Source organism: Heliangelus exortis, chromosome 2 (assembly GCF_036169615.1).
Source record: "Heliangelus exortis chromosome 2, bHelExo1.hap1, whole genome shotgun sequence".
In the NCBI taxonomy this organism is placed as follows: domain Eukaryota; kingdom Metazoa; phylum Chordata; class Aves; order Apodiformes; family Trochilidae; genus Heliangelus; species Heliangelus exortis.
The window spans coordinates 99,111,484-99,122,096 of NC_092423.1; the positions used below are offsets into that span (position 1 = coordinate 99,111,484).

General features: G+C 42.9%; 1 long non-coding RNA gene across 2 annotated transcripts in view; it reads right to left on the reverse strand.

Moving 5' to 3' along the window:
• LOC139793060 (uncharacterized) overlaps positions 1-10,119 on the reverse strand; it is a 30,764-nt gene extending 20,645 nt beyond the window's left edge. The window contains exons 1-3 of one of the 2 annotated variants that reach the window (XR_011724479.1): positions 9,814-10,119; positions 6,296-6,364; positions 4,679-4,805 (exon numbers count right to left, since the gene is read on the reverse strand). This is a non-coding gene — a long non-coding RNA (uncharacterized lncRNA). Of the gene's footprint in view, positions 1-4,678; positions 4,806-6,295; positions 6,365-9,813 lie in introns of those variants that run through there. The other variant, XR_011724480.1, reaches the window with a different exon arrangement.
• Positions 10,120-10,613: the final 494 nt, after the last annotated feature.

Genomic DNA, 10,613 nt, shown 5'->3' on the forward strand with positions numbered 1-10,613 from the left:
GACCAGCTGAGCACAGAGGGCTCCAGGGCTGTTGAGCTGAAGCCAAACCAGCTGGGAAATGGGCAAACCCTGCTCTTTGCTGCAGACAGGAACAGCAGGTGACCGACTGCCTTCTGCTGTCAGACACATCATGGGGGCCACTGGTGTCCTCCTCCCTCCTGGGCAGGGAATGGAAAGGGACCAGGGCCATAATTGGAGTTCACAGCCCCCCTCTAGGTGAACAAGGCCTAAGGGGAGCAAAGCTGTTTGAACAGAATCCAGCCAGGTGTTATTGCCTGTTGCCTTATCTGCTCTCCAGCTCGCGAAGCAGCATCAGCGTAACGTGCTCTGAGAGCAAAGCTGCCATGTATGGCCTCAGCAGCCAAGAAAGCAGACAAACCTGAGCATCTGTGTTTGCAATCTCCACTGCTCCATAAAAGACAAGGTCAGACAGAAAACACGTGTTTCATATTTGCAGATCTGAATGATTTATATTAGGGGAGCAGGGCTGGACCATGTGCAGCTTCTAGGTTGTTAAAATTTAATTTACTAATCAATTACTTTCAGATGCTCGACTTCTGCCGATGCCCCGTATGAGGAGCATAGTTTCTCACAATGCTATGTCTTGATTTCAACTCAGTATCTCCTTCCAAGGGCTGAGGAGAGGTGAGCTGAAGTGCATGACCAAAAGAATAGGACCACTTAGTTTCATTAAGTCGTATTTTAAATTAAGAGGAGCCACCAGAGCACTGTTGGTCATTTGGAAGACAACATCCTGTCATTATTTGTACAAGGCAGTTTCACCTGAGGCAGCAGATGCATTAAAATGAATGTTATATTTCTCACCTCAAGGGGGCAAGTCTGGAGGAGAAACAGTATCCCTCATTTTTACTGGATTGTTTCTCAACCATCATACCCAGTTTAAAACATTATAAATACACATCTCAGCAGATGGAACTAAATGAACAAGAATAAAAAGTAAAGACAGAAGCAAGAAAGATTATTCCTGATATGCATTCTTCATATTATGTGGGTTACGAGCTTGGGGTTGGGTCTCCTGTGCAGTACAGCTTTGAGAAGCAGGCTTGCAGATAATTCTGTCCTTGGGGCAATGGTGTGTGTGTATCTTTCTGACATTTCTTAACAGTAAAAAGGACATACTGAAAACACATGATTCAGATGGCTTATGTGAGCCAGGGACTACCAAACACAAAGCAAATGCATTACTATCACAATTTTTGTAGCTTATGCTCTCATCTTCACACAGATGGCAATTCCCACACAGTCCCAGGAGACCAAGGGTCTCTTCAAAGCTAGGGAACAGAGGACACCATCCCTATCTTTTAAACTGGGTTAAAGAAACCCTGAGGGTCTGCAAACTTGCTACAGACACAAGCAGATGACATCTGAACGGCTTCTGTCTTTACCCTCTTAAGGACAGCGGTGCCAGGAATGCTGCAATCCAGTGGTGATCTGGCTTAAAATTCAAATAGTGCAGAGCTGACATAGCCTTACCCTGACCCCAGGCAGCCTCCTCTGCAACTCTACCTGCCCCTTTCCAAGGCACAAGAAAGTACTGACTGTTCTCAGCAAGAGTTTGCCTGTCCAAATTGGTACTGGTGATGCGAGGCCCACATGAATATCAAATATCATCACAGAGAACAAAAGGTATCTCAAAACATGTTTGCACAGCATGTTCTCTTTTTGAGGGATAGAGGAACAAGACAGCTTCCAGAGTCCCAACTCCAGTTCACCAAACATCTCCACTTATATCCAGTTCAGGACACAAATGTCGACACTAGAACTGATGGAAAAATTTTTTCATGTCCTCTATTAAAAATTAGCTCTGTTCTTGGTTAGTAAGTCACTCGTGAAATGATCCTGGCTTCCTTTTAATATGGTAATTGAAGACCAAAAACTTCTTGAAATTACAGGTGAATTGCCAGCTCTTCTCTCCAGCTCTTTGCTATCTGCACTTTGGGTGACAGGTTCCCTAAGAATAGGTTAATGTTAGTACTCTTGGAATGGAAGAGGGAACTATTTTAAACTGGGGAATAATCAATCCAGTCCAAAACTTCGGATGGAGAATCACTCACATTAAGATTCATGAAAGTCTTTGAATCCTTTTTTTTCTTTTTTTTTTTTTTTCTTTTCCCCTCCAACAAATACCCAGCAGGCCACAGGCAGTTGAACAATCGATTCCACCGTGGTGATTTATGAGACTGTCTCATAAATGAGAAAACTACAGGGTTTTTTATTTATTTTTATGTTAGTGGGGAAGGTGAAGGGAAGGAGGCAAGGAGTGGAAGAAGCCAAAAAATGTCAAACTCCAGGTCTTAGGAGGATTTTAATCAATCATCTAAAAGCTGGCTGTAATAGACAGTATATCAGATTGTGCTGAAGCTTCCAATCCATAACACCATAACACTCGGATGTTGGGTGGTTTTTTTTTTTTTCACAGACTGAACACAAATACTTCAGATCCATTTACACCTTTCCAGGACACTTCATTCAGCTCACCATTTCACTAAGACAAATGCTGTTGACCTGAGGTTACCCACTTGCTACAACTGGAGAATAACAGCAACTTTACTGTCTGGCAGATTTACACCCCCCTGGCACTACTGCTTAGAAACTGCCTCATTAACAGATTGTTAAACCAGCAGAGTGAAACGTGGTGCTTTCTATTTAACAAACACAAGGACAGCAAGCTACTTTAACATCACTGTGTGTAACAGGGCCATGACCACATGATGTGACAATAAATATTCGTGATAGAAGAGAATAGCCGGAGAACTTCTGAACCAAGGCAATGAGCAGAACCAGAAGTGAAGACTGCAGGATAATCAGCCCAGCAATTAGACTAAATAGCATCAAATTCCTATTTTAAAACCATCTTGGATTGGAGAGCACTACTTTTCATGTTGTTGCACCATGGCATTTCTGCATGCGGTGCTGTTATTGATGCTGCCCGCTCTGGGAATGGATGCATTGCAGTAATAATTCAAACAGTAGCAGTAGAAGTAAAAGCTCAAAGACAGTTTGCCTGGAATTAATGGCTTTGACAAACAGTAGATGTTGTTTCAATCTCCAACTTATCCTTGGCCACATACCTCTGTGCCCACTTACCTGTTTTCCACTCAGTGCAAATAGGATCCAGGGCTCAGATACCCTGTCAGCAGATATCTTTCCCTCAAGAGAGGGGGAGACTCTGGCTGGTAAACACATACAGGAGTCTCAGTCAAGCCCCTGCCTATCATGAAGGCCTGTCTGGGAGAAAGGGGTGAAAGGCAGAAGGTTGCAATCCTTTGGCCTGTGGGTACAGCTGGCTGCTTCATAGAATCATAGAATTGGCTGGGTTGGAAGGGACCTCAGAGATCAAGTCCAACCCTTGATCCATTACCGCTGCAGTTACCAGACCATGGCACTGAGTGCCACATCCAGTCTCTTTTTAAACATCTCCAGGGATGGAGAATCCACCACTTCCCAGGGCAGCCCATTCCAATGTCTGATCACCCTCTCTGTAAAGAAATTCTTTCTAACGTCCAACCTAAACCTCCCCTGGCACAACTTGAGACCGTGCTCTCTTGTCTTGCTGAGAGTTGCCTGGGAGAAGAGACCAACCCCCCCCTGGCTACCCCCTCCTTTCAGGGAGTTGTAGAGAGTGATGAGGTCTCCTCTGAGCCTCCTCTTCTCCAGGCTGAACACCCCCAGCTCCCTCAGCCTCTCCTCATAGGATCTGTGCTCGAGTCCCTTCACCAGCCTGGTTGCCCTCCTTTGGACCTGCTCCAGGACCTCGATATCCTTCCTAAACTGAGGGGCCCAGAACTGGACACAGTACTCGAGGTGTGGCCTCACCAGCGCTGAGTACAGGGGCAGAATCACTTCCTTGGACCTGCTGGCCATGCTGTTCCTGATACAGGCCTGAGACAGTATGCCTTGCACACTGTTGAGGATCTGCTGCATTGTGTCTGTAGGCAAGCACATTAATGGGAGAAAGAGATATATTACTGTTTCAGGATGGTGTGGACTTGGAGAATGCTGAACTTGAGCTTATCTCCCACACTGAACTCAAGGGAGATTCAATTGCTGACCCAGATCTGGAACCAGGGACGTTCAGTTGCTGACAGAATTGCTTCCAGCTCTGTGATCACCACATTGATTTGGCTAGTAACACATCCATAGTTATAAAGAAGCATCATGGAAGAAATTAAAAAAAATAAATAAATCGCTGTTTTCTTATTTTAGTTACATCTTCAATTTTCCTGAAAATTATGTTTTTTAAGGTACGTGAACTCACGTGTGTAGATTGATCTGTGCCCAAATTACTGCAGTGTAACTGCAGAGTGCACACTGCTGCCATTCACAATAGGTCTCCCTCCAACCCTGATGGAGTAGCAGTATTAAACACCAGCCAGGCAGGCAGGCTGGCAGCAAAGTCTTGTGGTTTTTTGTTTTTTTTTTAAATTGGTTGGAAACAGAAGTGCTGAGGTACTGACAGGCTGACTCCTGTTCTTACCTCTGCTGTCAGAGTGGTTCCAAAGAATGTTTATCAATATGATGATAAGCACTTTATATAGATAAATAAATATAAATATAAATAAAAAATATATACAAGTATATATATCTATGTATAAAATATATAGATATATAAATAAATAAATATATATATATATATATAAGGAGTGCTTCATCCTCTCCTGCTGGTTACCAAATCTTAACCCTTTGATTCCCTTAGCTTCAGTGCAAGTGGGATGTGCAGCTCCCAGACTCTTCATGCAGCCCCTCCCTCCTGCCATTGAGACTTTTATATGGAAGAGCTCAACCTGCAGAAACAATAGGATAATCAAGAATTGTCCTAGCCTTCTGCTCAGAAAAAAACTTGATTGCAGCCTGGCTATAAGAGGTTGCCAAAGGCCCACAGGCTGCCAGACATTCATCAAAAAAAGCCTGGAACACTTTGACACCCGTGAAGTAACTGTGTCAGCCAGACTGTGATGATATGTAACATGGCACCCATAAAAAACCAAAAAACCAACAAAAAAACCCAAACAAAAATCCCCAAAGAAACAAACAAAAAAACTCCCACAGGGGCAAATGTAATTTAGAGATTGACATGGTGAACAAAAATATACCACAGCTGTCTACAAGTAACTTAAATCTTCATCTGAAGAATAAATCACTGCCAAAGATTTTCAACCATTCATTTTAGACACCAGGAAAATCGGGATCTTTTAGCACTACTTAGAGATGATGTTTAGGAAAACTGGGGAGAAAGCCAAAGACACAAGTAACTACACTGAAAAAACTTAGAAGACTGACAAGAAACATAGCATTCACATTTTAAGCAGTTAACTCACATTTTTACCCAACTGTCTCAAAATGCTATAATTCTGTATCACATGGCACTTCCTATATTAGTGAACCACAGCACAGTTGACTCAAAACTGTGAATTCCTCACTCCAAGAAAAATAGTTTGTTGATATATGACAGTCCTTAGAAGTCTGTTTCAGTGTGGAGAGTTACTGAAGAATGGCTTATATTTTTTTAAATTCAAGCCTTCATTTTATCCATCACATCTACAGATCTTGACACACCTAAATCTATGGATTATGTGTCAGATTCACCCATTATTTGTATTTGGTCAGAGATATAAAGACAAAACAGTGACTAAAGGCCGTTTCTGCCACCAGAACACAGCAACACCTGGATTGTTGACAGACACCAGGATCTTTCTGTCAGCTCCAGCTCCCTGATAGCCTGGTAGTTCATTATTTTATTACTTGTTTCTCTCCAACGAGCACAAAGAAAGTCTGACACTCTGTCAATTAAAAAGCAGTGATTTTAATAAGATGTTGAGACTCAAGAAAATAATGGTCAAAAGGGTGAAGACCTACTGGAATACACCACCACAACAAAGTTTTGGTTTCCCTTCAAGATAAACTGAAAGAAAAAAAAAAAAGAAGTAAATTGCTATAAAGCAAAAACCTCCAAATAATACTCCCACTGCTGCAGTGAAGACAAAATACCTAAAGAACGGAGAAAGGAAACAATGCAGCAGACAGCAAACAGGATCCCTGTTACTAGAATTCCTTTCATTTGCTGTGCACCTGGAAACTCCACTGAAGAAATGCATTTGATCAGAGCAGTATAAATTTTACACTGACTGAAGGGACACCATACAAAAGTGCTTTCTCCCTACTGAATTGTAGTAGAATTGGCAACAATGCTCAAAATGCCTTTACATCTCTGACAAAAACAGTGATCCATGTGATTCTCACAAGCCATCAGATGTGCAATTCATTTTATGGTTACCTGTTATTTGTCAAACACCACATGATGTCTCCAGTTGGTCTTCATTCTTCTTCATGCTTACAGGAAACCCTACAAAGGCACAAGTACTCTTAGCACTGGGCTGGGACCCTCCTTGCTCTCTGTTCCATGAGTCCACTCCTTTCCACATCACATATTGCCTCCTTGTCTCTTTTTTTCTATGCTTCAGACAGATTGAATCTATTAATTAACATTTTCCATCTTCTGGGTCATCAAGATCAGAGTCTCCTAGTAACTTCAAAAGCTTTTAATATTTTTTGTTATAGAAATACAAGACTACATAGAGTAGTCAGCAGAATCATCCACGCTGCAATCCACTGAAAGGAAAACTCAGTGGGCTTTTTTACTTTTACTATTCTTGAAATTCCCTGGGAAAAAAAAAGCAACTCTGAATTTTCCCCCTACCTTTTTAAAAAGTTCAGTGGGTGACCACAGATGCTGAGTTTTGCTCCATATCTGTCTCATTTATCCTTGAAATAGAACTCTCTTTCAAAGTGTTGAAGCTGTTAATGCATACCCCAAATTCAAGTTATCCCAGTTAAGCTTTGTACAGAAGCTTCTGAAATATCTATCTCCTGGTTTTAGATGTCCATGATCTTCTAAGACAAAAAACCACTGTGTCATGCACACAAGGAGATAAGAGCATAGCATGTGTATGCAGTCAGGCTGCTACTTGTATTTAATACCTTGTCTGCATGTCATTACTACCAGATTTTGTTTGGCTGCACTTTAACCAACTACATGGCCTTCACATTTGTTCCAACATTATCGTGGCATCTCTAGGCAAAAAACCCAGCAAAACTATATATATGTGAAGCCATGACAGCCCATCCATCAAGAGATCACAAGCAATTTTTTGTTAATACACTCAGAGTCAAACAAGCAAGTAGCACGTGCAGGCATGTGCATGCTCTCTCTTTTAATGTTCTCCCCATCTAGACCACAGGAAATTTTTTGATCCCTATTGGCTACAGAATGACCCATACAGAAAAACAGGTGGCTGAATGTGATTGCATAATAACACTCATGAACAATAAAGGAAAAAACACCTATTGTATACATGAGAGAATATTAAGTTTTAAGGGGCTGGAAATCACATAAGCCTTCTGAATACACCTTCCTCTGTCTAAATCAAGATAAGACGATGCTTTCTTTTCCTTTCCAATGTTCTTCAGCAGCAGAGCTTGTCACCAAACCACTGTGTTTCATCAGGCATAGTCTGAAGTATTTCAGAGGGGTAAGAAATAACTCTCTGCTGGTCTTTCAAAGAAAATTAGTTCTCAAAAATTCCCACAAGATGCAGTATCTGGTAAAACCGAGATGATAAACTTGAAGACCACTGACGTACCAGAATAATATCTTACTTTAAGGAGAAGTTTAAAATACCCCTGTATTTCTGAATTGCTGTCATCAAAGCTTCAAAATATTTTGCCCAGTTGGTGTTGCAGCGGTAGTGGATCAAGGGTTGGACTTGATGATCTCTGAGGTCCCTTCCAACCCAGCCAATTCTATGATTCTATGTTGCTACACTGATAATTCACCCAGCTTTAACCACTTACTCCTTACACACCAGCCTGGGCTCTGAGCTCTGGTGCAGCTGAGAGGACCCTCATTCTTTCTCCAGCTATTCAGCTTGGAAAAATCACACATTTATGCAAGACAGGAGCCAGAAAATTACTGGATGGTGGTCAGTTAAATGAAACACTTGGCACCAATAAGACACATGGGGAACCATAGGTCTTTGCACTTCATGAATTCCCTGCTATATTATTACTAACATAATTACTCTGGGACAGTTTTTGAGCAGTGCAGCAGAGAAGGCATTGGCTAGAAAGCTGTCAGCAGCACACACACAAAAAGAAGTCTCTGCCTGCTTCTACAAGATTTTTACCTTTAGTTCCTGAATTGCAGTCAATTAGTGGCAGGCAGAGGATGCAAATCCCATACATATCTGCGTTCATATTTCCTCACATAGTATCGTAGACTCATTAAGGTTGGAAAAGACCTCTAAGGTCATCAAGCCCAATAGTCATCCCAACATCACCACCCAAATAAACCATGTCCTAAAATGCCACGTCTACGTGTTTTTTTAACACCTCCAGGGATGGTGGCCAAAGGATCTAATGCTTGATCACTCTCTGAGTGAAGAAACTTTTCTTAATAGAATCTAAAACTCCCCTGCCACAACTTGAGACCCTTTTTCTCCCCCCTCCACCAACTTGTTGATTTCTGTCTTTCTGTCCTTATCAGCACTTTTTATCCATGAACCATTTCACAAAATGTTGTGGATGCAAAGAGAGCTGAAATTCTAGCAGAATTAGCCAGCCCTGGAGTTGAAAATTTCTATTAAGCTGACTACTGTTTTATGTACTCTTTATCCACACCCTGTAACCTGGCTTTCCCTGGCCCACATTTAAAGAAGTGGATAGAAAGACAAATATGTCATATCTATGGCAGCCGGGATCTGAACCTCCTAAAAGGCCCAATTGTCGAGTGATAAAACATTCCAGGGGAAAAAAAAAAAAAGAAAGAAAAACAAACAAACAAACAAAACAAAACCAACATTTATCTAAGTTTAGGAGGCAGGTGAAAAGGAGATGGGTACCAGCAGAAGGAAGGGGAAGGAATGGACCTCTATTTTCAGGCACCCTAAAACAAGAAAAACAAAACCCAAACAAACAAAAAACCCAACACAGCATGGGTGAAGTCTTCTTCCCTATCACCAGAGCCAAACTCCTGGAGAGCAGCCCCTTGCCTCCTGCCTGCAGCACAATGGACTGACTCCCAGAGTCCATCAGCAGCCCAGCTCTGGCAGCAGACAGCCAAAGCAGCCTGTGGCCACCAATTCTCCATCGAGGCAGGGAGCAGGAACATTAAGCAGCAGCCAGCTCTGCCAGGCTGCTGGCACCAGCCCTGCTCTCAGGGAAGCTCTCCAGGCAGCCCTTGTGATTTACTGCAGCCATCAGGGCAGGACACAACCTGTCAGCCTGGGCATGAGGCAACCCATAAGAACCGGAGCAACGCAGCACCAGCCCCATCTGTGCAGCAGTACCCTGGGGCAGTCACACCATGGCAGAGGACTTGGACAGCAGGGAGCGTGTGGCACCAGCCAGCAATAGAGGAGAAGGCGATGGGTTGGCCGCAGGACTGATTGCTTAACAACTTCAGGTGGGTGTTTCAAGTAATGAGAAGCAGCAGTGAAAGCAGGGCCCTGTGTGAACCTTTCAAAGCAAATCAGTCCTCCAGCTGAGCACACTTCCACATGAAAGCTGTCCCAGACAGGAAGCAAAGGCATCCTGCCAGTGGAGGAAAGCCCTTTGCCTGTCCTGTGGCACCATCTAGCGCTGCCGAAGCAACAACGCCCTCGGGAAAACAAACCTACTCCGGGTTTCCACCAAGCTTAGCAATAAAGCAAAACAGAAGCACATAAATACACATCCAAAACACACAAGGCAACTAGTGATAACCCCTTATCACCTTACACACGATAAGTCCATCACTTACACACTCCTTCTGTCACTCAATACATTTCTGTCGAGTCATCCCAACCGGTTGCATCCCAGCAGCCAGCGCCTCAGAGCCCGGTCACACTCCTTACCACTATTCCCACTGGACTCAGCAGATGAGCCAACAACAGCCACATGTTCCCTAAACGTACGTGCAGCCTTGCAGCTGCCTCTGGCTCCCGTTCCAGGCTGGAGACTACGCAGCACATCCACTGGGAATCACAGCAGAAGGGCAACAGCAGCGGCTCTGAAACAAAGACCCAGCAGCCTTTTGGAAGCCGAGGACAGAAAAGCACACATAGAGACCATCTCAAACAGGTACATACAAAGCAGAGGTGTTCCCAGGTCCTGGTGGTGCTGGCCTCTACAGACCATAAGCTTAGACATTAATATCCCTGCTCATCCTCACTCACAGATCCCAAGTGATTCCCTCATGCTCCAAGAAGCTACTCCTCCTTACTCTACTTTTATTGCTTCTACTAATTGTTCGGGGACTGCTTTTTTTTTTTTTCCTATTTCCTACATGCAAAAAAAGTTCACTACTTATCGTAAAACTGATGATAAAAACAACGTTTTTCTAAAAGGGCAGCTCACTCCTTATAATTTTCACAGCTGTTTATTTGCAGCATCTGATTCCTATCACACTGGAAAACTTCAGTGACAGATTCCTCGGCATTCAAGTCCTCAAGTGTTCCAGAAGATTTGAGTTTAAAAATAGCAGAAAATGTGATTCTTTCTGCAATTATGAAATCTCTAAAGAGTTAGAAGGTTCACATCCTTAAGTTGATTAAGAT